The 27084-nt window shown below is 30.9% G+C and overlaps 1 protein-coding gene across 4 annotated transcripts in view; it reads right to left on the reverse strand.

Annotated features, from left to right (window-relative positions):
- The window catches only part of Tcjhe (juvenile hormone esterase), a 66901-nt gene extending 40216 nt beyond the window's left edge, over positions 1-26685 (reverse strand). The window contains exon 1 of one of the 4 annotated variants that reach the window (XM_076404124.1): positions 26667-26685. The gene's annotated coding sequence lies outside the window, so the exon portion shown is untranslated. Of the gene's footprint in view, positions 1-8782; positions 8961-20988; positions 21057-21107; positions 21221-26666 lie in introns of those variants that run through there. The other 3 variants (XM_076404125.1, XM_076404123.1, XM_076404119.1) reach the window with 3 other exon arrangements.
- Between the last annotated feature and the right edge of the window lie 399 nt (positions 26686-27084).

Genomic DNA, 27084 nt, shown 5'->3' on the forward strand with positions numbered 1-27084 from the left:
CGGCGATCCCCTCTTCATTCGACGAAAATTTCTTCCCAGGTAGCATTCTTATGAGATCTGAGAACAGGAAATAGTCACTGGAGGCCAGATCTGGAGAATACATAGATTTTGCCATCCTTTTCACTGACTTGTGACATGGTGCATTATCTAGGTGAAGCAGTACTTTCTTTTTCTTCAACTGCGGCCGTTTTTCGGCGATTTCATCCTTCAAACGATCCAATAATACTATGTAATAGTCGCTGTTGATGGTCCTTCCTTTTCCAAGGTAGCCAATGAAAATTATTCCATGGGCATCCCAAAATAGAGACGTCATAACCTTGCCAATCGACAAATATTCTGGAATGATATGATGTGCACGTTCAGTTGACATCTTTAGAGTGTCTGCTATTTCATTTAATTTCAATTTACGGTCATTCAAAATAATTTTGTGTATTTTTTAAATGTTTTCATTCACCGTCTTTGGTGCTCATTTCATTACGTGTAGGCTTAGCATACCAATCCTTGATGGTTGATTTTCCTGGGGCAGTGTCCGAAAACACGGCATCAAGCCAAGTTTTTACTATAACTGTATTTTTTCCTTTCAAAAAGCAATATTTTATCAACACGCGAAATTCCTTTTTTCACAATAACAAAAGTTGCTTCACTCAAAATGCTATAATTCACAAACCAGTGATCCGACAACTCTCAAATTTATACACGCATGTTTTGAGGGTTAGGGCTAACTAAAAATATATGGATTTAATTCTAGTGGCGCCATCTATGTCAGGGGCTTTTCAATTGACCTGGATCATGGATCTAATACTTGAACAATCCCACAATAACAGAACCAAGAGCAGTAGGTTTTAGCAGAATATCTGGCGGGGAGGAGAGAGGGATTCTTAGCTGAAACCTTTTCTTTTTATGAAGGAGAGATATAAAATCCTTTGGCTAATTTAAAAACTACTTAATAATAATTAGTTAATGTTCCAAATAGATAATCAGTTCCAAATGACGTCATTTGGCGCAACGCATATTTCATAGGATAATTTCATGACCGTTTTTAGGGTATTTCACATCAACTCAGTTATACTCATAATCCAACAGCGAAAAGAACTATTTTCCAAGAACTACAAATGTTTCTTTATCAGAACAGCGATTTGGTAAGTGTTCAAAAGAGCATTGGAACGAATGTTATGTGATAGTTATAACATCGTTATCAGACCTGATAAAACACCTAATGGTTAGAGCAAGTTGTTATGTATTTAACTGAAGTAAGAAAATTTCTTGTTTTATATTTTATATCTTCTATTCATTGAATTTGCTTGCTTATATTATAATTGAATGTTATTCTGTTTTGAGAAATGGTTTATATAAACTTTAAATAGTTCAAGAAGCGTATGGTAGCAATAAAAAAATAAAAAATACATCCTCTGGTTCCAACAACAAGGAAGCGGTAAAATGGTAATGGCCAAAACTGATCATTAGGAAAGCCATTGTCTTGTACTAAGTTTTGATACATCTACTCTCTTAATGCTGAAATGTTTATTTCAAAAGAGACTTGCGAAAATCACTTGGTTTCGGGCTATAAAAGACCATCAGGACGACGTCTCGCTCTCTTTTCTTTTCTCCATCCACTTGTAACAGTACCACTTCCACAGCGCTTCTCCCGTCGTCCACATGTATCAATAATAAGATAAAATGAACAAGTTTGATCCAACCGGTGTTTTTAGTTCTCGTGCAAACTCGTTTCAAGAATGGTAGTGAGTGTTCAGACAAGCAATCGCGTAGACAGCTATTCACTCCGACCGACCGACCCGTCGAACATTCCTACACCTTCATAATGACAGAAAGAAGGATTTACCAAAAGAATAGCGGAAGTTGACTGTCCAAAACGGCACATATATCATAATCAAATTAATCAATATCATAATAATTCATTTTATAAAATAGAAAAACAAGTCAAAGACACGATATTACTTTTCAGGTCAACTTGATGTTATATTGCGAAGGCTTTTGAAGAGTCCCTAGCGTATAAGGAACAACCGGTGCTTTACGGACCAATTTTCTCCTCAAAGTATGAGCCAGGTTTTTGAAAAAAAATCCGTGGAGCAAGTCTACAACAACTTAGTCCGCCAACTCCAGTTGAGATATCCTCCTAAATAAGAGACTTAGCAATACGTCTGTGTGTAAATATCTAAAGTAGAAATTCAACAAAAATTGATTGAAATGTCTATAATAAAAATCAAAAAATATTTTTTGCAATCCAATATTTTAAAATCACTAATATTTTGTCAATTAATATATAAGAGATTAAATAATAAAAGAGATAATATTGGTTATGTTTCCCAAATGTCATCTGTTATAATATTTAAAAAAACCTATACGTAAAATAAATCTTATATAAGTCAAACTGTAACAAGCGAGCACATTAATCTGAATATGTTGTAAAAACAAATAAATCTAATTTCATCTAAATTAATATATATTAATAAGAATTACGCGTGTGGTATAAATGATAAGGAACTCTATGATAGCAGTGCATAAAGTTTTACGGATCATTTAATATTATTTGAGGACTGGACGATTTCGCCAAAAATAGTTCTTATATAATTAAGACTAAACATGTTTATTTATGATCGATAATGAAATGTTTTTAAAAAAATCATTGATTGCGGAATACTCACGATGGAGTATATAATCAAATATTATTATTTATTATTTTTGTAATGTCTACTTTTTTAGTTTGTAGCGACCTTAAGGCATGTCGAATTTTACATAGTGGATTAACGGTCTACAAAATACCCAGAAATATAATCTCAGATGCTGAACATGGGCGGGGTGCCAGCAGCGCCAACTAGAACCCGATAACGAATAGCTGGCAACCCCGAGACGTTTATCTGGGATGTTATTGAAGGGTATTTCCAATGATTCAGTAACCGACCATCGTTTGGTTTAGACGTGCCACCATCGACTGCCCAAGCCGCGTCTCCAGGTAACACCGTGTCCATCCGTTTTTTCTATTTTATATTTTCCACATTTTTATATTACTTCAATAAATAACGGTCACATAATCTAAACACCATTGTTTCATTTAGTTTTACCTCCATTCACCGAGCCATATCAATTTATCCTAAAGTGGTGACCCCGACGTGATCTTTAGCAAAATTGGGTTTGGCCTCGTGAATGGAGGGTACGTGCAACATGGTGTGTTTTACGTGACCGTTATCTTTTTTTTTATACAAAATTTTCTCTAATTTTAGTTCGATTGTTTTTCCATTTTACTTTTATTTCTTCAACTTTACATTCATTCAAACATTTGTTCCTCATTAAATTTTATTTTAGTGCTGGAACAATGAACCTTAAATTTCATTTCTTTTTTTTTATTTTTTGTCCAAATTTTATTTCTTTCACAATCTTTTGAACCCTTAGAGATTTTTACATCACTATTTAATCATCATCATTTCAACTAAACTTTTCTTTCGGCGCTATGTTTAAATCATAAAGTCTTCCTACGCTCGCCGTTTCCGTCATATTGGCAGAAATTTTGACTTGAAAGGCTTTGGGCAGCTTCGGTCGAATACCATCGTTATTTGTTTTTTCTCAATTACCGTAATGTATGTGACTACGGATTAGTCACAGAGCAGCTCCAGAAGCTAGGTACCGTTTGCAGTCACGTCACCGTAAACGCGTCAAGTCTTCGCCGAGGTAATAGAATTGCCAACATCTCGTCGTCGAAGAAAATAAGCTACTATGTAGTCGAACAATCGATCCTCCCACAGCGTCGATTACGGGAGCCCTGTTCGAAAATAGCTTGTTATCAACGTCGTCGATGGACCACATTCAAGTGCCAAAGCGACGTTGAAGCAACGGTATCTGTAGGACCAAAAGATATCAACAGTCGTACCAGATCGCAACCGTACCAACCACAACCTTTTCGAATTATCATATGTTTCAAATCCCTTTTCATGCAGCACATTTTGTTTGGCATATCAGTATTTTATATTTGATATTTTTCCCCACAGTTTTGTATTTTAATTCGTTAAAATAATTGTATGTAAAATTCTGCCAGAGGAGTATTGTAGCAACCTTGAGGCATATCGAATTTTACATCGTGGAATAAGGATCTACAAAATACCCATAAATATAATCCCAGATGGTGAACACGGGCGGGGTGCCAACAGCGTCAACCAGAACCCAATAACGAATAGCTGGCAATCCCGAGACGTTTATCTGGGATGTTATTGAAGGGTATTTCCAATGATTTAATAACCGACCATCCTTTGGTTTACACATGCCACCATCGACTGCCCAAGCCTCGTCTCCAGGTAACACCGCTGCTATCCGTTTTATCTATTTTGTTTTTTCCACATTTTTATATTACTTCAATAAATAACAGTCACATAATGTAGACACCACTGTTTCATTTCGTTTTACCTTCATTCACCGAGCTGTATGAATTTACCCTAAAAGTTAAAAGATATGTTATGGTAATGATTATTACATCTATTCACATTCATCCATTCACATTCACATTATTAAGGTACATCCATTCACTGATTTAATCACTAACTTCCACAATATCTCGATTCTTATCTAAAATATCAGTTTCATTTCTATCATTAACATATTAGTTTAGAGGTAGGCTCAAGCCTAGTCTATAATAAAAGAACGACACACATTTTCTTGTAATATTAATGTGGTATATGAATGTGGTTTTGTTCCACTGTTAACGAATGTATCTACATGTAGCTAACACTGTCTTTAAGTACGGAAGCATTTGTATTGGATATGCATTCCATTTTTAAACAAATTGATTCATAAATGAGGTACTTATACCAAATTTCTTTATAAATTAAACTATTTATTACGTATCCAAGAAAATTATAAAATGGTGGGTTTTGAAAGTAGAGTTTAGTCTCAAACTAATGTAGCTACTACGGGTAAGTTGAGAACTTTTAAAACTTATTTAGTTTTTAGTGTTTTCCTGAGCTATCGAGTCGCGTGGCAGGTTTGCAAGAGCAATGAGTGTTGCAACAATATTGTTTTTCAACTTTCATATTTATTTAATTGAAACTAATTTACATGGTAAAGACATTTTAAGTATAAATGAGAAAATAAAATTACCAAGAACAGAAACAGGCACTAATCAATATCATATCAGGATTTGGGCAAGTTGTAATGGGATTAATTTAAAATTTATCTTGACGAGTTCAGGCAAGTATGAGAATGTGAGTGTATGGAGTATTGGAATGCATGTACTTACCATATTAAACTAAGCCAAAGTATCTAAATGCAGGAAAGGTTCTCCAGGGAAGGTTCTCCAGGGAAAAACAGAGCCAAGAAGATAAAAAATGAACAGCAGCATTAATTGTTGGGACTGCTGAGAGTACTTTGGGAAAATGTTTAAAACTCAACTCGACTTTGTAAATTTGATAAAACAACGAAAATGGCTGGAAATAATTATATTAATTAATTTATAAAACGACATCCGCATTAGCTTGAAACCAAACCACACCTACGAAAATAACAAAAGTTATTGCGGTAATGAAGTACAAATATGGTGTAGAGTGACAGTGTCAAGAAATGTATAAGTTTCATCCACATAGCTATATAATATATAGTAAGGACGAAACTGACATCAGTAAAAATATATTTAAAGTTCAATTCCTTGTAGAAACGGAACAAACGTTCATAAAAATTTTACTTGAGATTCTAGTCAAACTAACTTCTCTTTGATTTGCCAGTGCCTACATTTATTTTTCTTCGAAAATGAGGATGCAGGGTACATTCGTAGGTAGGGCTCATCTATGGAGTATTGCCATGACACTTGATTTGACTATATTTCACCACCAATCGATAGTACTGTGCTGCTGATAATCGATAATCATTCATATAAGCAAGCCCATAAGACATATGAGCCTACAATTCACCTTGATATGCAGACAGCAGATACTAATTTTAATCTTTGTATAGGTTTATTTACAGTTGGCAAAACATTTATAAAAAAATTGAAACATAATTGTTTAAAAATACATAGAGAATCGACAAAATAAACCTACCAAAAATTTAAGTCAATAAAAGAACAAAAACAGAAATAAAAACATGGAAACAAAAACTAATCCAAAAAAAGCAATTATATTAGGAAATATACCAAAACTGAAGACAATAAATATAAATGTTTACAATAAAAGTATTATTGTCAAGAGTATTTTGTCGAGAAAAGTACTAAGATACGGTGGAAGAGTGGCATGAGTATAATAGGTCAATTGAAAAGCCTCGGCCTGGCACATAGATGGAGCTATTATAATTAAATCCATATGCTTTTTAAGTTAGCCCTAACCCTTAAAAAATACGTGTATAAATTTGACAGCTTTCGGATCATTAGTTTGTGAATTATAACATTTTGAATGAAGCAACTTTTGTTATTGTGAAAAATTTTGTTATTGTGAAAAAGATGGATACAAAGGAATTTGGCGTGTTGATAAAATATTGCCTTTTGAAAGGAAAACATAAAGTTGAGGCAAAAACTTGGCTTCATGACGAGTTCCTGGATACTGCCCAGAAAAATCAACTATCAAGGATTGGTATGCTAAGTTTAGATGTGGCGAAATGAGAACCGAAGACGGTGAAGGCAGTGGGCGCTCAAAAGAGCTACAAGTTTTTGCGTCGATATGTGAGAACGGATGGAAAATAGCTCCATCATTTCACTCCGAAGTCCAATCTACAGTCATCCGAGTGGACTGCATGCGATGAACCCGTTCCAAAGCGTGGGAAAACGCAACAGTCGTCTGGCAAGGTTATGGCGTCTGTATTTTGGGATGCGCATGGAATATTTTTTATTGACTACCTTGAAATAGGAATGCCCATCAACAGCTGCTATTACATAACATTATTGGGCCGCTTGAAGGACGAAATCGCGGGAAAACGGCGGCATTTGAAGGAAAAGAAAGTACTGCTTCACCAAGACAATGCACCGCGTCACAAGTCAGTGGAAACCATAACAAAAATTCATGAATTAGGTTGAATTAGGAGTTGCTTCCTCATCCACCGCTTTTTCTAGCGACTATTTCCTGTTATCATATCTCTAAAGAATGCTCGCTGGGAAGAAATGTTCGTTGAAGAGTTGATCGACGAAACTAACGCCTATATTGAAACAAAGGACAAATCGTACTACAAAAATGGTATCGAAAAGTTGGAGGGTCGCTATAATCAGTGTATCACCCTTGAAGAGAATTATGTTGAATAAAAAAATCTAATTTTGCCAAAATAATGTGTTTTACTATGGTAAGCCGGGAACTTTTCAATTGTGCTGGTACAACTGCTAAATCTTAGTGGCATAAAGTCTGTATGAGCTAGGAGAGTGGCATGTGGTCTAGGTGCAGTGAATAATAAAGTTTCTGATGTGAGTTCACGGTTCAATAAAAATAAAATATAATTATTTGAATTATGGTTTATTACATTAAAATAAATTATGTTCTTTGGGGTTGAAATTAATCTTATATCGGAAGAAATTTACAAAAAATTGCGTAAAATTCTTTAACGCTTTTGAAAGTATTCCCACCGTTAAAATAATCCAGCTTGCCATTCTACAGAGAAGGTATTTATTCTAACTTTGTAACCCATCACCCAGTAACTGATGGTGGTATATCAGAGAAAAAAAGACGATGAAATCATATGAAGAATATTGCTGATCTATGCATTAAACCTCTCATGAATAAATAAGAAAGGGCATGTGATCAATGTAGGCCACACTAATGGAACCGATTACTTTTCTTGCGAATCGGCATTATACTTGGTTGACCGAAAGAACCAGATCCAGGTCATTAAAAAAATCTAATAATGGTCTAAAACAAGCGGTAAACAAGAACTCTTGCTAAAGCTACTTGCGACTTCGAGGACAGAAAATTGAAAATCAAGCTCAAAGGACGCTCTAAGGAAAGAACGGCGGATTGGACTTCACGACAAATATATTCCATAATTGTCTATAATTCTTCTCACCCTTCAGGAAATGCGACAACACCGTACCGAAGAGATGAAGTTTGTTTGACAGCGATCGCATTTCTTCAGAATTGCTAACATTGGGTCTAAGCCATATCCTTTTTCATCGATCTGAACTAGTGGTAATCAAGGGACGCTATGTTTAGCAAGTGAGCTACGTGCGACGGAACTTATTCTTACTGACCTATACAACCCTGTACTCTTAACAATTCTTGCAACGTGCGGTCAGGCGTTTTCATTTATTGTGATGATTTCGTCTCTTAGTAAATATTGCTATTATTTAGTCATTTATTATAATAATACGTCGTTTTTTTGTTTAATTTGTTTTTTGGTCTCTTCTGTTCGAATATCTCGTGTATTTGATATTTACATAATATTGCATTTTACCGCATTGGCTGCTGATCAAAAATCATACAAGAATTTGAAACTTTAGTAGTTTTTAGGGTTTATTCCATATATCAGCTATTTAATACTGTAAATAAACAAAATTTGACTTGAGAAACCGGATTCTCAACCTTTGAGCTCTGTTAAATTTAAAAATCCTTAACATTCGAGTTTTTTCGAATTTTTTCCGACGTACTTTCTCTCATCTCATATATACTCATATATGGTATATTTCAAATATTAAAAAAATTATTTTAATAGAGTATTTTTTATTTACCAATGTCCTGGAACTAATCGGTTCCATTAGTGTGGCCTACATTGATGGCTCTTAATAATGAAAATGACTGATAGATTGTTGTACAGTTGTTTAAAAATATAAATCTAAGCAACACATAATATAAAGCTTGATCATTTACCGTACCTTAACTAATATAGCTTGCGTCAATAACTACAAAGTCACGGTTTACTTTACTATAATTGCACTGCTGGATTTCCCTTTACGACGAAGAATGAGGCAAAATATTAAAATTCTTATTGACAACACAAACTCTTGACTCAAAACTCACTCGCGTGATGAACAATAGGTCCTGATTTTGGACTACCAAAAAAATTTTTTTATCTTTGCATCGATCAAGTGCCATTTAAAAATAAATCAACCCATTCCCCTCGCAAATACCTATGCAAATTTGATGTGGCGCCCGCCGTATCAATACTATTTCCATAAATTAAAACATCTAATTTTAAATCGCTCACAGAGAAACCATTAGTGATCGAAAATATTTGCATATATGAATAATCATTGTCTATAATGAGATGTTAAATATAAGTATTAAATTAAAGTGTGCTTTTTATCATCCAAACAAAAATAGAAAAGAATAGGTAAGGATGTTCAATAATAATCGGCCTATATATTTTAAAATTGAAAGATTTATCACACAAGAACTATTACATATTTATTCGAAGAAATACTATTTACCCCTAAAAACAACCTTGATTCGTAAATATAATTCGTGTTTTTGGAGGTGATCCAATTCGAAATTGTTGTCATAGTCATTCCACTTTTCACCTATATGTGGTGTAACATCTCCATTCTTTTCTGTCATTAGAGCAATCAATAACATGTGAAAAAACGTCGTTCAATGAGTGTTGCGTGTAATTCATATATTATCTCATCTATTACTCATCTTTTCAAAGCACACTTTTAAAGTAAGTTTTTAATGGTGGAATGAGGAATGACTGAGTTTTCCAACAATCTTCTTTCAGCAGGTTCTTCAATTGAATCTGCAAACTTCTTTCATGCACCCGATGCTGGTTACCCTTCATATCACGTTGTTATACTACTTCACTCGTCACTATGTATTTCAGTAATCATTCTTTTTCATTAATATTTGTGTTGGTTGGGATAATAACTAATCATGTTTACTCACTTAAGATACTATTTAAGATATTTATCGCGCTCGAGAGAGTAAGGAAGTATCCTATCGAGAGTGTAAGGAAGTGAAACAGTAAAACAGAACTGCAAAATGATTAGTTGTGTTTATGTATTCAATTGATTGCATAAAAATCCATTAAGACTGGCTCAAATCAACATTCAGTCAATCAGACAAGGTGAGAGCACACAATTGATATTTCTTACTGACCTATTAATTTATAATGATTCAAATACTCTTTGGCACTTTTCATTTGTATTAATTGGTCTTATCCGATTAAAATCTTTTATCGCTACTCTTATATTATGTATCATATATATATTATAAGGGCCGATATATTTTTACACATATCTATTATAAGTATAAACAGTATTTTCATGATGGGAAGTAAATATATTGCATAGATTTACAAATATACATCGAAGGTATATTATAAGAATCGAAAATAATTCAACATAAAAAAATAAATAATTAGAAAAATTTAAAGTCACATTAAATTTTTTATTATTTTTGAAAATATGTAAATTATTTAAATAAATATTATTGAACACTACAGTAAAATATGCAAAACAAAGAAAACGCCTAATTTAAATAATAGAAATAATTTCGGATTACAATCATTTATTGACTTTTATTTTACTGTAATGAAGGACCATGACCTACATTACAAAACTTGGTAGATCTGGTATCTAGTGTATATCTTTATCAATCGCTAATTCTTCCCATATTTCGGATAAGACACGACCACTGTATCTAATGAACTCATATCTTGGTATCTCGTCATAAGAAATAACATCGTGTTCTGAGAGATCATATGTGATTGATCGATACAAGCAATAGTATAGCTGAACAATATTTGGACAATGCAGCAGGTATATTTTCATTCAAATTTACCATTTCCATTATTGGACTGTTGTGAGTCTTTATATTGCTAGCCTATTGTCTTGCAGATAGTTTTCTATGACATCATGTGATTATTGGGTTTGATTTCTCGCCAAAAAAATTTAATCATTTTTCTCTGAAGAATTTTATATCTTTCATTCTACAGACATATTGTAGTCATTGCAGACATATGTCAGCATATTGAATTCATTCCTCAACTTTGAATTGATGAATTGAACATTTTTCACATTTTGATATAATCTTGGAGAAAAGGAAAACATTTGAATTAATAATAACATTTGTCATATGTATGTCAAGCCATGCAATTATTCAAGTCTCAAGCCATGTAACTGAATAGGTTTTGCACCTAATAGTATGGTGTTGCGATAAACAATAACAGGTGATCCCTCAGTTATCAATAATTCAGACGTCTCTTCAATTATTCTCAGGAAATATGGCTTGAAGCCTCAACATGGATACCAGCACAAATAGCGCTAGCATTAGCGAATATGAGAGCGGCCAAGAAGTTTGTAATCTCATGCTAGCTGCCATATCTGTTTTAAAATAATTTTTGTACAATCAGAGTTACTTATCGTGTAGGTCTACGAAGGTCGTGTCTTTCTTAATGTTGCCGTTGGAAGATTTAAATAAACTGTTTAATCTCTTGCCAGAAGGAAGTATAAAGTTGAGTACAATTTCTAACTTCCAAAAGGCCACTCATTATCAAGCCAGGCCATTTTCTAATTATAGCCTTTTTCCTAATATCTGTATTTACTTTTCAGTATTTCTTCAAAACTATGAGTTTCGCTCGTTTTCGTCCTTCTGTTATTTGCAGCAATTCGTCGACGATATTCCAGATATTGATATAAAGTTTGACTGCACATTTAACAATTATTTAAAATATTTATTTTTGACTGCTTTAATATAAAAAATTATTCAGCTATAACCATTCAAATGTGTTACAAAATAACGGCTAGTGAAGGACAATGCATTTTTGCAACTTTATTAAACGAAAAATTTATTTTTGAAATAGTGACGTTCCATTGCCTATTCTTATTATATGTGGCATAGAAATTGGCAAACATAGTAATAATATTTTGATTTAGTTTATTTTTCAACTGATGTGACACACGTTTTAAAAATACTTGATAAAAATAAATATAAGTAATAAATCAACAAAACAGGATCTATGGTTAAAAAAAAACCTGATAACAAACAACTCTGCTGCATAACTAAGCAGGTGATTTGAATGTATAAACATCATTAAGATCATAAGTAAAAATGATGATATTTTTAATTAGATTTAATTAGATAATTTAATTGTTTAAGGATAAAAAGAATTGTGCTCTATTTAGGATAATACTAATCAATATCGTTTATAAAGTCTAATTAAACCATTTTGTTGTCATCATTAATTCATAGCCCGATCTGGCTATTCTAATTTTGAATGCTGTTAACATTCTTTAGATTGATTTTTAGGGTCATTGATGTCTCTTTCTTGAGACATGACAAAACATTTCGTCACAGAAATCTTCTTGAGTTAATCTCACCGTATCTAATTTTTATGATATGCGTCTTCTTCTTCGATTGTTGCATTTTAATCAAATACTAATATGAGAACCTTTCGGAATTTGTATAGCTTACTCATATCAGACTGTAAGTATGTCTATGTAAGTATATGATAAGTATGGGTATGTAAGTCTTGACTGTAACACTTAGCATATTCTATAGGCAACATCGATACAGTTCTATCGCTTGCATTAACAAGCAAATGTATTCCATGTAATATTAACAATTAAGTTAACTCTTGTAATAAATTTAAACCGAACTTTACAATTACAGATTACCCATTGTATTTTTCATTTATTTTTAGCGAGCAAATACATTTAAATAACTTTGGATTAGTCAATTTTTAGGAAGAAAAGTGGTAACTGGTTTAACCGATGCTACGATCGATACTACCTTTTCCTTTTGGAATAATTACAGATTGAACTACGATGCTTTTTTACAAAATTCTGTAATTATGTTGAAGATTAGGATTATTATGTTGGATTATTAGAGTGTCCAATGTCATAATAATAACGCAATCTAACGTATAAAGGGTTAAACAAAATTATATAAACACAATGCAACATAGTAATCTAGTTGCATGTTGGCAATACTGCTTACGTGTAAATGATTCGACGTGAATATATTACCTAGATTACATGTCACCTAGTTTGTAGCTTAAATTTCAATGTCTTTTATTCCTTGTTATGCAATAGCTAACATTAGCAATCGATGAAATGTGTGAACTCTCAGAATTCGAAAGAGAGCAAATATTTATTTCGTGTTTAATTAACGGATGCATCTGTGATGAAAACAGGTGAATTGGTTAAAGATTCACAAGCAACAATAGATACGGCAATGACAGAGTAAATAAAACATAGTAAAGCAATATCAACATAAATAAGAGGAATAGAAGACAATACCCAAAGTTAATTGACGAATATTGACAAACATTAAAAATATATTGTACTGAGACGACATAAAAATACCGTGACAAAAGAGACTGTAGAACTCAACACTCACCTATGTTATACTATTTCGACAAAAATAGTAGAACTGAAGCTGAATAAGCTCGCATTTATGGCTGGTTCTGCAATTGTAATAACTTTTATAATGTAAGCCATCCCTAAGCTGCCAAAGAAGTAGTATAACGGTTCATAAAATCTGGAAAAGTATGTGGTATGATACGATGAATCATCGTTTATATATATATTTACAAAAGAAATCTAATATTTGAACTATCTTCCTACAGTTAAGCATGGAAGTTGATTATATCGTTATGATTTTGGCGGCAATATCGTGATATTCATGTGGTCCTCTTATTCATATCACCGGCCGGAATGAAAAAATCCTCACTATGACAAGCGCCATTCGCACAACCAAAGCTAAATGGTTCAACCGCAGTTTGACAAGCATCAAGATATCATCAAAAATTTTCCATGGCCAACTGCCAGACCTCACAATTGACAACGCAATTGATAGAGATTCCCATCTCCAACATAATTGAAACAATTTTTAGCAGATTTTTTGGTACAGCAACGGAACAACATTTTGTTGAAAATTATTCAGAGATTCTTTGAATCTATTCTGCGAAGAATAACAACTGTTTTAAACGCAAATGACTGAATACCTTATTAATAGATAATTATTTGGCATATGTCAAGTATTCTTTATATGTATTTACAGTGCATTAAGATAATTTACAACCTTCAGTTTTCATTTGGTACTCCACTTTCTTTCTTGAAAAGGCAATATTTTATATATAAATCAAATTGTTACACCACTAAAATCTTTAAACGGTTATTCACCAATAAATAATAATAACTGAATCATAATAAATTATTTAAATAAAATTGTAACAAGGTAGGATAATTTTTTTTAATAACCAACACTCAATCAACAATTTATTTCTCACTGTTTATTATGAATATTAGCATATGTTATAAGCTGATGTGAATACATTCATGTGTACGCTATTAAACTAAGCAGATAATTTCACAGTGCCTTGCACTGTTTTTTTCAATTATTCGAAATGCAATTATAACGTTAAAATCGTAATACAATCCTCTATATTAAATTGTAATGATGCAATTATATATACTAAAAGGCAATTTTCAGTGTCTTGTGTCAATAAAACCATTCTGTGTAAATGTTGTTACATGAGACTATATTAACAGTTTAGTTAAACATATCAACGTCTATAGTGGTACATGCACTACTAATAAAATGCTTAATAACATTATTTATCTCGAAAACACCACGTGTATCTAATTTACACGTGACATTTTTATGACTACAATTCAAATAGATGTATTTTGCATGTTTAAATAAATTTATCCTTGGCGCATGTGGTTCATCATTGACGTTTTTTCGACACTAGTAGTATTTGATAATAAAGGAAAAAATGATAAAAAAACAAAATAGCGTAGGTAACAAGTTCATCATACGTCATCAATAATGCAATGAATTATTACCGAAATTTTTTAACAAGTAATTGAATTATTAAAAGCTAGAAAAAACTTAATTTAGTAACATCATTAATATCTGTCGAATAATAATATAATAATATAATATCAATAATTAAATTCTTATTGTTCTTTCATTTATTTGTCATATTTTAAAGCCCTATAAAACGTATACCAATATTGTTGGATTTTTAGTGGAATACGAAAATACACATTCAAAAGAGTACATAATACATAGAAACAGATTAAGATCCCCCATTAAGGGAGAGATCCATTAAGATCCCCTTTGTCTCATCATCTTAATTCCACAAAATACGATTTTAGTATAAAAAATAACACATAATTGATTACACTGTACCATTTATTATTTATTATGCATGGATGATTTCAAACTAATAACTGCTTCATATAACCAAACGCTTAGAATTGTTCAAGAGTTTTCCAATGTTATTTGGATTAGATAAGGGTCGAACTTTTAGCGTAACCCGAGGAAATCTCCATTAAAATGCTTGTAAAATTCAGAATGGCTGGATTATCGAGGCAATGGAACGTAATAACATCTACAAATAACTAGGGTTAAAGCGGGTTTAGCGAATCCACCAAATAGCCATTAAAAATTGGCTTAGATGCGGGTTTATAAAACGAATAAGACAATTATAAAAAACACAGGTGAACAGTAAAAACATGCATACAGTGATCAATAATGTGCAAGCTTTGTCCTAAATTACTCATTTGGTATTATAAAATGGGCTAGAATCAACATCAAAGCCTACCATATTGTCAGGAAGGAATATCAGCAGCTGCTCAAGATATAATTATTGTAACAAATTATTTCATTAAGATATCCGGAATATCACTGACATGCAGCAATATACGAAGTCGATAGCTTTACCCCTTTACGTCTATAAGAAATCAATTATAGAATAATATTTTGGGACAGACGAAGAGAAAATAGAGGCTTGGAAAGGGAAGCCGGTTCATGGGTGGCATCCGTCCGAGAGTTACCAGGATAATGTCAACAGTGTAGCGTCGAACTATTACATGATAACGGGTAGAATGTTTCCGGAATGGGAAAGTCACCTACTGGCTATGCATGATCAAGTTGTTCCTACCAGAAGCAAACTATTTAAAGTATACTGTTAAGGATTTTATGGTTTATGATAACAAATTTACAATTAAAGCTGTAAAACGATACTACAGGAGTTGTCATATCCTTGCATCAACGAAATATAAAGAGCGACATGATTCATACTATAATAGACCAGATATGATAATTAATAAAAAGCAAAAAGTGTAATACTATTAGTGTTACCTTCCCGGACAAATGCAAAATAGCAGTCATTTTATCAGCAAAAAGTTTAATACCTAAAAATATATTAAAACATATTTGTAAGCTAGGTTAACATGAAGACATATACAAAACCATACAACCCAGAAAGCAACTTTGTTGGCGACATCTCGGTTTGTCCGAAAGTTCCTGTCCATATCAGAATCAACAGAAGTAAGTAATATGAAAAATCAATTGTTAAATATATAATTGTGTAATGAATTAAACTCAATTATAAATTACATAATAGAATTAGTTGACACAATTTAATGATAAAAATTGTTAAGTTAACATTATACAATATTCAGAAAGTTAGAGCTTAATCTAACTAACTAATCTATCTAACTAATAACAAAAACCGTTCTAACCTCGACTAAAATAATAGTAAAGTGTTTGAACTGCTATTTACTCTAGCTTCCACATAAAAGGTCGATTTTGCCACAGGAATATGAAAGCAATTTATTCTCTTTTCATTCGACAAATATATTTAAACCATTATAATATCCATTTGATGTTTTATTGTACACCGATTGTGCTACCTCGATTAAAACCACACAGAATTTGCTTTAATTGCTAGGTCAGAAACAAAGTCTCGGAGCTATACAGAAATACTAGCAATCTTATTATTAAAAAAACAGGATTTTCTTTTTGATTGTAATTTTTCCTCTCTTCCATATGCAACATCTTTTAGAAACGATAGCTTCTGCAGCTTAGCTTATTACCTCAAAAATGGATGCCACTTATTTTTACTTTATTACTAATATCAATTACTTCCGCACTACTATAACTGAATGATATTGAGATTCATCGGGCGACTCATCATTTGTTAATGTTTTAATAATTTCTTCATTGATTTTCAAGTCGTATAGCACAAAAATGCGAACAATTATAGAAGAATATTTTCAGTCTAGTATCTAATACGTTCGTCGATAAACAGGCGAAGTGAAAACCTTATCCAGCGAAAGTCTACCAAACGTAGTTCGGTCTAAATCTTACCTATTCCCCTCAGCTTGTTAAAGAAAACTTTTTTAACAATTATTAGGATACTTGCTTTTAATATTACGGTAACCTTTACGATTGCCAAATTAATTTTGGAATATCAATAAGTAATGGGGTTATTAAAATCTGCCTAATCTAATCTGGTGTAGTTTTACACATCAAGACGTTCATCCTGTGACTTTATAATGATTTTATATATTTTTTAAATATTGATATTTATGGTTGTATTCTCTTAGTCCCTTAAATAGATTAAAGTCACCCCATTCAAGTAGATCTCTCTTTCTATCTTTAGTTTTCTACGAACTGCCATCTATAAACATTTATCGTGTATCTAACGATCTGTTTTATATCAAGCTAGTGGACATACTTTTAACAAGAGTTGCTTTTGTATCGCATGAATATGGATATCGTTAAGCTGTCAGTAAAATGTATTTGTCGTTTTAATTTTGAATCCTTATTTGCTTTTCGCAAGTTGCATTTCGCAATTGTAGAATACTTTCTACGTTTCGGTTATTGGAGTCGTTTCACTATTCTACAAAGAAGATAATGGTCAGATGCACAATCACACACGCATACAATTTACATGAAAGAAATATTAATTTCAACGCTCTTCGAATTATTCGTTATCTCTTTTGTAAAATTATTTATTTTACAGCTGCAAAAACTATTTTTAAACTGATTCAGAAATATTTGTAGTAGTTCATTGACGCATACCAGCGATTTTTTTTCTGTTTCTCCTAGGAAGTTCTACACAGCGATTTGGATAAGGTTTTCTTCTAATTTGGGCAAACGCGGCACTTATTTCGGAAGCAACTTACTATTTTGAGACCTTTTTGGCTATTCCGGGACAAGTGTTTATTTTGGCCACCAGCTAAATATAGGTATAGTGAGTCTAGATGTCCAAATTTTATTAATGATAAATATACACCACAAGAACGAGCAGACATAGTGACAATATTCATTAAAATAATCGTTCCATATACAATCACAGCTAAATTCTGAATACCAGTAGAGAGGAGTTGATTCTCGTTTACCATTTTGCTTCAATATAAGTTAATTTCATGAAGAAACCATACAATAACATATGAAAGTCTTTATGTCAATATTTTTAAAAGTAGCAACGGATATAATAGAAAAAATAGAAATATCTCGCTATAGGCGACCATGGCGAAATGTTTTGTTTAGTTCAATCAACGGTAGCTCTGCGATCGCAAAGTGTGATTGGCTAGTTTAAATACCTGGTGCCGCCACTAACATGGAACGTGATTGGTCGATCAAATTGTGTGAAGTAAGCATTTTCTAAGAGCGTCCATTTTTAAGTTCGTTGTTTGTAGGTTTTGGTTTTTGTTTAGATCAAGAAATTTTCGTTTTACGTTGTGCATATTTTCTGTTTTGCAGTAATTATTATGGAGTATTAATATAAAAATTGATGACAATGCGTCAGTGTAGTAAAAGATGTAGTTTCCCAAAGAATGATCTCGCTCCTTTCCAAAAATGGGTTGATCAAGTAAATAGTAGTAAGTTACCTGGATAAACCACAATGCAAATATATCAACGTCATGGTGTCTGTCACGGACATTTTAGTGAAAAGTTTAGAATTACCCTTCCTTCACCAAGAGGTATTAGGGTAAGTGCATATCCAATATTGTTTTTTTGAGGTACATATAAAATTATCTATCTACTACATGTCTGTTTATATATTGTTTGTTTACAGAAAATCAAAACCTACTTATGAATATGTTAGTAGTAATAAAATTCAATTAATCTACCAAGTTGTTCGTATGCTGTCAGTGTGATGTCTCTACATAGAGAAGTCTTACAAGAAGGTAATAATTAAGATAACTGGATAATTAGTAGTAATAAATACTACTTTTAATTGTAAAATATCCCTAAAATATTTGTAATACTTTAACTTTTTAGAACAATATATAGATATATATATATATATATATATATATATATATATATATATATATATATATATATATATATATATATATATATATATATATATATATATACATTAAATATTAGAATCTCCTAAAACAAATAATATACTGCATAACATGCAAGCCACTAACTTTTTTCAGTTAACGGATTTGTTACAATTAATAAAGAATTAAAAAAATGGAATGGTATAAATAATAAGATAATGTGAATGTAACTATGCAGGTTCATACTTTTACGTTCAACTACTTTTAATATGTGTTATTTTAAATGCGTATTAAAACGAAATTATATCAAATTTGGTCTTGCACTCGTAATTGTCATCAATGAGATAAATAATTGTTTCAAGGAATTAACAATATTATGTTTATTATATTCGTTTTATGAACATAGTGTTAAATTGAGTCAAAAGTCTATATTCAATATAATAAAATGTATTTATATATATATATATATGCTACATTATACGTTTTTCAAATTATATTCCAGTGTTATAACATTATGGCATTATTATTTTAATAATGAAAGCAATATTGGTATTATTGATGATATTCGATGGTATGAAATGGCGAATTTAAATTTAACTCTAACAGCCATTAATTTACTAAATTATCACTAAATCTGCTTCTCTGGCCGCCTCTGATTTGGCTTATCAGGCGTAATTATGTTATAGCGTGTGCTCTTCACCAACTATTTTACATTTTATATTTTTTTACTAATATTTTAAAGCTTATTTCGTATATACTGCATTTATAAATATTTTGTATCTATATGTGACACAATATTGTTTCACTTCATAGTTTTTTATTTTATAACTATAAATTGGATGTCATTTTAGACAAACGAGTATTTGAAGAGTATTTAATAAGCATATATCTCCAGAGATGAGGTTAGACAACAAATCCTCTTCGACCATGTTTGAATTATAACATTTAGTTATATATGATTAACATCTAATGCGCATGATCAAAATTTATGACGTCATCACGTGGCAATGTTGCTATATCAAATTGGCCTTTTGGTCTATAACGTTTGTCGGTTTATAACTTCTAATTATTATCACTAACGTTTTTAAGAATTTGGAGAATTACATAAATTGACAACTATATTACATGTTTAAAAAATTCCTCAAAATTAATTCGTTTATTTTAATAATTTACTATAATTTATTAAACTAGTATTTAATAAATTATAATTATAGTAGAACAGTGAAATTGAGAAATAATCGATCTGTATTAAAACAAAATTTATACTATATTACATGTGCTCATAACAAACAATAAGGTAAATATATTATAAATAATATAACAAATATAACATAACACATGATATAAAGCATTGGTGTCAGATAAGACTAGCGACTAGTTATTTGGTTTACTAATTAACTTTATTTATTTTACTTATCTTTAAATTCATCGCAGTTCTAGGTGTGAAAAACTGACGTAGACTAATTAGTTTTCTAGAATTTGGGCAGAAACATACGATTTAGAGTATACGGCTACCAAAGGCAGATTATAGCAGTTAAAGCAAAAAAAGTTCCATATTTTATTCAAGAGTCGAGCATTCCATACAGGATATACCAGAGAAATTTGAGTAAAAGCAGCGCATCAGAATCCAGACTGGCAGACGCATTCACAAAAAAGTTTACTACAATTGTAGACTATTTAGAAGAAACAATGACCACATATATCCTTATAGTCATTTTTTTCAGGAGGGAGGTATTATATAGCGCAAGCGACGCTGGTAAAAAAAGCTGTGGTTAGTCTAGCTATGAGTTATGTGAATGAACTGTTTGTATTTAAAAACTCCGATGATATTAAAATAGATTCAATAAGTCTTCTGTCCTTTCCTCTAAAATAAAGTTTTTAAATTTCAGAAAAATTTTAAAAAATCTTAATTTACAAAAACAACATTAATGTAATATTATGTTATTGGTATTATATAATCACCAATTTTAAAGAGCTTCCAATCAATCAATTCTAATAAACATTTGTGGTATGTATAAAAATGTGCATAAAACATTTCCTACCTTAAAAATTGTTCTGATTTTGATTCAATACAATCTACTGCTACGTACATACTGTTAACCTCTTTTTAAAATATAGCAATTAATATTGACATGGTTTTACTTATCGGTTGTATAATTACCTATATATAAATGTATGTCGCGTTCTACACTATCACAATAATAACAAACACTCAGTTGCATCTCGTTAAACCTTTGACATTTACTCGTATGTTTTTCAATCTATATCCGATTATTTTTAATCTACACTACTATTTTGAATGAATGACTAAACACAAATAATTTTATATAGTGTTCCGGCAAGTGTAACAGTCATGATAAAATAAAAACGGAGAAAGTAGGAACTTTGGATTCCTTTTTCTCTGACGAAGTCCATAAAACTTATGATTGCAACCTATTGGCTGAGAAATAGACTAGAAGTAGTTTGATAATATATATTAGAATAAGTCGTTGTTAATTGCACTCTTCAAACTCACTAAAGCTGCTTCATTAAGATCAATATAATAATCCGAAGTTAACAACATTTGAAAAACGAGTCGTCCATCCAGGATTTGGCGAATTTCTGTTAATTAACAAATCTTCTACCATTAGTAGCGCATTGCTTGAAAAATAGACCATTTTTACAGATACTTAAGGTTGATAATGCTGGTGATTTTGATACTATTTTTAATGAGATTTGATCTGGGTTGAAATAAAATGGTCAAACTGTGTATAAAGTGGAGTGGAACAAGTGACAACAGAAATAGTCGAGGCTAAAAATCTTATTTTAATGACACCACTATTTTAAAAGAATTACATTTCTTTAATCAATTTGGAAATACTTCGAATGCAATTTAAATAGCATCAGGCTTCATTTTCAGTATTTGTCATTTGTTGTGAACAAAAAAGTTTTTCAGTGGGCTGAAGATGTTTGAATTTGCATCGAGTAAATCGCATTTGCAGGAAGTTTTAGTGTCTTATTTTAAATTTGAAGAAAAAAGCGTCAGAAGGTCACTAAATTTTATATGAAGCGTACGGAAACTATGCTCCATTGATTTCAACATGTCAATACTAGCTTCGACGCTTAAAAAATGTGTAAAAGTGGTTTTAAGGCAGTACCCGATGAAATCGTTAATGGGCATAGCTATCAACTACAACAGAACATAAGCAAAGGCACAACAATATTATTCTTCAGCATGATAAGGCTCAACCACATTTTGCAAAACCGGTGAAAGTATTCTTGGAGATATAAAAATGGGAAGTGCTACCCCTTCGCGCTATTCTCCAGACTTTGTTCCTTCTGGTTACTACTTGTTCCGACATCTGAGTTCTGACCTGCCTGAGCAACGCTTCACTTCCCATGAAGACATGAGAAAATGGGTCGATTCGTCGATAGCCTCAAAAGATACATCGCTCTTTCGAGATGGAATCTGTAAATTGTCTGAAAAATAAGAGAAAGTAGGGGCTATCGGTGGACAATACTTTGAATAAAATATATTGAATCGTTTTCTTTTTCACAATAAAATTTCAAATGAAAAAAAGACTTTAAAACTACTTTATAGGCGTAATATATACTGAAGTTTTACTCTGCAAAGCCATATAAATTGAGAATAATTTAAGAAACGACCAAAATATTAACAAATAATTGATGCTAATCTCCTGTTCTTCTAAATATCAGTGATAACAGCTAGTGCAAGAGTAAAAATATTTGAGTAATAATCAATCGAGACTAATATAGACTCTTTCCAACGTTTATTTTGTCATATTTAGAAGACGTCGAAGCTTGGACACTTATAGTCTCATCTATAAGATTGAAGTATCAAATCCTGAAATATAAAAAACAACCCTCGTATAAGGTAAATGTCAGCAGACGAACTATTAAAAAACGTATTAAATAAGATGTATATTTTACCAGCAAATATATAACTTTTTTATTACTCAACTTGAAAGATATTTATAATATTAAAAAGCTTATACTGCTGTGCTAATTGTTATTTATGGTAGCTGTTATTCTATATTTAAAAACAAAACAAACTATTAATTTTCATCGGTGGTAATTACTTAGTTGCAGGTAGTGGAAATGATAAATATTCCTTTGCATCTGTAGGAACCTTTGACATTTGATTATTTCAAATCTGTTCAAGGAATAATAATCAATTTAAAAATATATCATCATTCATTCGGCGGGGATATATGTTTATGTGTATTTCGTACGTAAGTCTCATTTGATGCAATATATGGGTTATATTTATTTATAGACTACTTCGTCTTTGATAAATAATTAATTGTTAATATTACCATTGCCTCTTTTGATTATTCGAAATTAGATATTATTTTTCTTGTTGAAACAAATATCTATTTTATTTATATAAATAAATATCTCAATTTAACTGTTAATTTTTATGTTAAACTTCAGTACTATTGATGACTCAGACGTCTAGACATTGGGGTTTGGTGTATGTTAGAATAAGTTTAAAACCTCAATGTCAATTTATCTCGCCGTTCAAAGAGTCGTCATTTCTTTGCCTAAAATCAATTATTGAAAGTAAATTTTTAAAAAAATACTTTTAACCTTTCAAATTTTATAAATTATATATACCATGTATTATGTATACCATGCATCAGTTAAATAAACTAAATTTCAATATTTTAAATATAATTTGTTCGATTATTTGAACAAAGTATGTACATGTATATGTACAAAATATAAAAAGAACAGCATATTGAGTATTACAGGGAATGAATGAAAGAATTATTAATCGTAGAAATTTAAGAAATAGTTACCAGAATATAGTTGTTGAGATTAGTAAAATTGATTACCAGATATTAGAGATTATTATTTGCAATTATTCATTATTTTATTTTTAACATTTTAGTACATAAATCATTGACCTTCATTGTTACTTAGTTTTTCACTTTTTCATGTTTTAAATTTAGACGTGTATCAAGCCTAAAGCAGTTGGTTAATCTTATCAAGGTATATTGGTGGGAAATTTTACTAAATTTATTAATGATTAGTAGTTTGTAGCATTATTATTAATTGATTATTTTCTAATTTTAATTTTTATTATGCCTCTTAGTTATTTTTAACCTTTTATTTTATAATTTAAACCTTTCAAATTCTGTTTTATTAACGGGGGTTTCTCTGGACTGGACCTACTGTTTAACGTGAGCTCCGAACCATGGTCCTCGGCATTAAGCCTACCGACTGGCGAGTGACCAACTTGGAAATCATCCCAGTATACATCCGGTCTTACCCAGCCTGGATATTGGCGTGACTGGTATTATCTTCCTTGTCGGATTTTACACTCTTGCCCAGGACATTCACAAATATTAAACAATCTTAAATATAAATTTACTAATAAATGTAGCAGGATTCGATCCCGCGACTATCGCAACAGTAGGTGGACCGTCCTGTTGCCTATACCTCTGCACCAACCGGCATTAAGCTAAATTCTGTGTATATAGTAAAATATAAAATACGCGTACTGGATAGGTTAAATAAGGTTTTTGTTTTTTCTTAGTTATTACAACGATTATTTTGTACATATTTTTTAACGTTTTTTAAACATTTTTTAAAAGTTCTTTTTTGTGTTCTTAAGTAATTAAATTTTTAGCATTTTGATTATTTTTTTAAGTGAGTTCCTTAATTATTTTTTGAAGTCGGTTAAATTGCTGTTAAAAATATTTTATTTAATTAAATTTAAACATTTAATTAAATTTAAGATATTATGATTTCAATGTTTTGTTTTAAACCGTATTAAACAAGGTATTCAATTATTTTTCGAACATTGTTTAAAAAATATTGAAATCATATGTATTTTTAATTAATTGTTTGTTAATAATTTTACATATATATCTTTTTAAAACTTAAGCCTTTTACATAAATAACACAAGTTATCATAGTTTCAGTGTTTTTTTTGACCATAATATTAAATTAAATAGTATGATATGTAACACACATAATAGTATTAATTGTTTTTAATTCTAATTTTTAACTTTTCTTTATCTGTGTGATTAACATCTATTGTGCCTCTTCTCAATTATTATTTTAATTTTTCATTTTGTAAGTTTAATGTGTTTTTGAATAGCTGTTTTATTGGCATTTTTTTACTTTTTTGATTAATTTTTTAAAATATTTACCCCTTTATAGTTATTAACTTTTTTTCCAGTTTCACCATTTTTAATATTCATTTTCACCATCCAGGTATAATTATTTAGTTATTTAGTATTTAAAATATTATAATTTCAGTGATTTTTTAATCAGCATACCGAGCTAGATAAAGGTACGGAATTATGTTTGTAACATCATTTAAAAAATGTTGATATCATATATATTCTTTTGGAAATACATACTGATGTATTAATCTCGTAATGGCATTTCTTATGTATTAATGCAAGTATTACAGAACAATAGTAATGAATTAATTTGTAAATTAAGGTTATACTATACTACTATACTATCTAATAAATTTGCCATTAAGAAATCTGTAGAAAATTCATAATTGTCAGGTCCAAATCGTTGTGTGTCTGTATTCGATATCTAAATCTAAAAGAGCGATACTTCATATCAGTATATCTGTGCAAGGAAATAAGCATCATGAACGAGCTCAGATAATATTTCATTTATCTTTTTAATCGGACCTTCCAACTGAGTCAGTGCATCAAGAAGTGTTTCGCTATAACTCTAATATCATCTAAACAAAATCGAGAAATGATTTATCCCATGGAGAATTCATCTTTAAACTAAACCAAATCAAGTTCGATAAAGTCACGTCACTTCGACTCAGAGAAGCATGCAGAATATTTGGGCCGTTATCTGGATCGCAGGTTAATTTGGAAGATGCAGATCTGAACCAAGCATAAGCAGTAATCATTGGATAGCGGTATCTGTAGTGTGAAATTCTTAACAGGTTGCCACTCCCGTTTAAGCAATGAGAACAAAATAAGGAATAATAGGTCAATTGAAAAGTCCCCGGCCTGACTCATAGATGGCACTATTAAAATTAAATCCATACGTTTTTTAGTTAGCCCTAACCATCAATAAATGCATGTATAAATTGACATTGACAGCTGTCGGATCATTAGTTTGTAAATTATAGCCTTTTGAGCGAAGCAAATTTTTTTATTGTAAAAAATGGATAAAAAGGAATTTTGCGTCTTCATAAAATATTGCTTTTTGAAAGGAAAAAATATAGTTGAGGCAAAAACCTCTCAAAAACTTGATGCCGAGTTTCTGGATACTGCCACAGGAAAATTAACCATCAAGTATGTAAGTTTAGACGTGGTGAAATGGGCACCGAACACGGTGAATGCAGTGGACGCCCAAAAGAGATTGTTACCGACGAAAACATTTAAAAAATCCACAAATTCATTTTGTATGAATATATATTATATATATATATATATATATTCTAAATTAACTCTTATTAATATTCAATAATCAAATATAAATGTTTGACCATGGTCTTTTAATGAAACTTAAGATATTATGATTTCGGTGTTTAATTTCAGTCAGTATATTAAATTAAATAATATGGTATATGTCATACATATTCTTAAGTCGTGGCTATTAATGTTAAAATGTTTACATACATTTTCGATATTTTAGAAGCCTTTAACTATAATATAACTTAATTATAGATGTAAAAGGTACTGCCTGTTGTTTACTTAATAAAATACGATATAAGTCTGGGTCTTACCTTAACTCTCAAGTTCTTCTCTGAAACACTCTACACGGTCGTACCAAAATATATTCAATTTTGAAACGAGCATCAGTTGCTTATAAAGCACCATTAACCTCTTTTGCAAAAAAATCAATTAATATTGACATTATTATATTTATCAGTGGAATAATTACCTACATTCGTAATGCGTATACGACGATTTTATGAAAATAAAAAACAGGCAGTTCTATCTCGATAGAACGACGTCGATGATCATTTATTATACGAAGTGTGGTTATAAAATAATGGAACTGAAACTGTAATAGTGGCAATTGTAGAACTGTACTTTAAGTTTATTTATATTTATTATTCAAAAACACTTCTATACACTTTTCTTCTATTTCTACCCCACACTAAACTTCAACACTTCTAAACCATAAACATGAGACAACTT

The sequence above is a fragment of the Rhynchophorus ferrugineus genome, unplaced genomic scaffold, assembly GCF_030347505.1.
Source record: "Rhynchophorus ferrugineus isolate W39M unplaced genomic scaffold, kcgeb_rfMv2 rfM4, whole genome shotgun sequence".
NCBI classification, from domain to species: Eukaryota; Metazoa; Arthropoda; class Insecta; order Coleoptera; family Curculionidae; genus Rhynchophorus; species Rhynchophorus ferrugineus.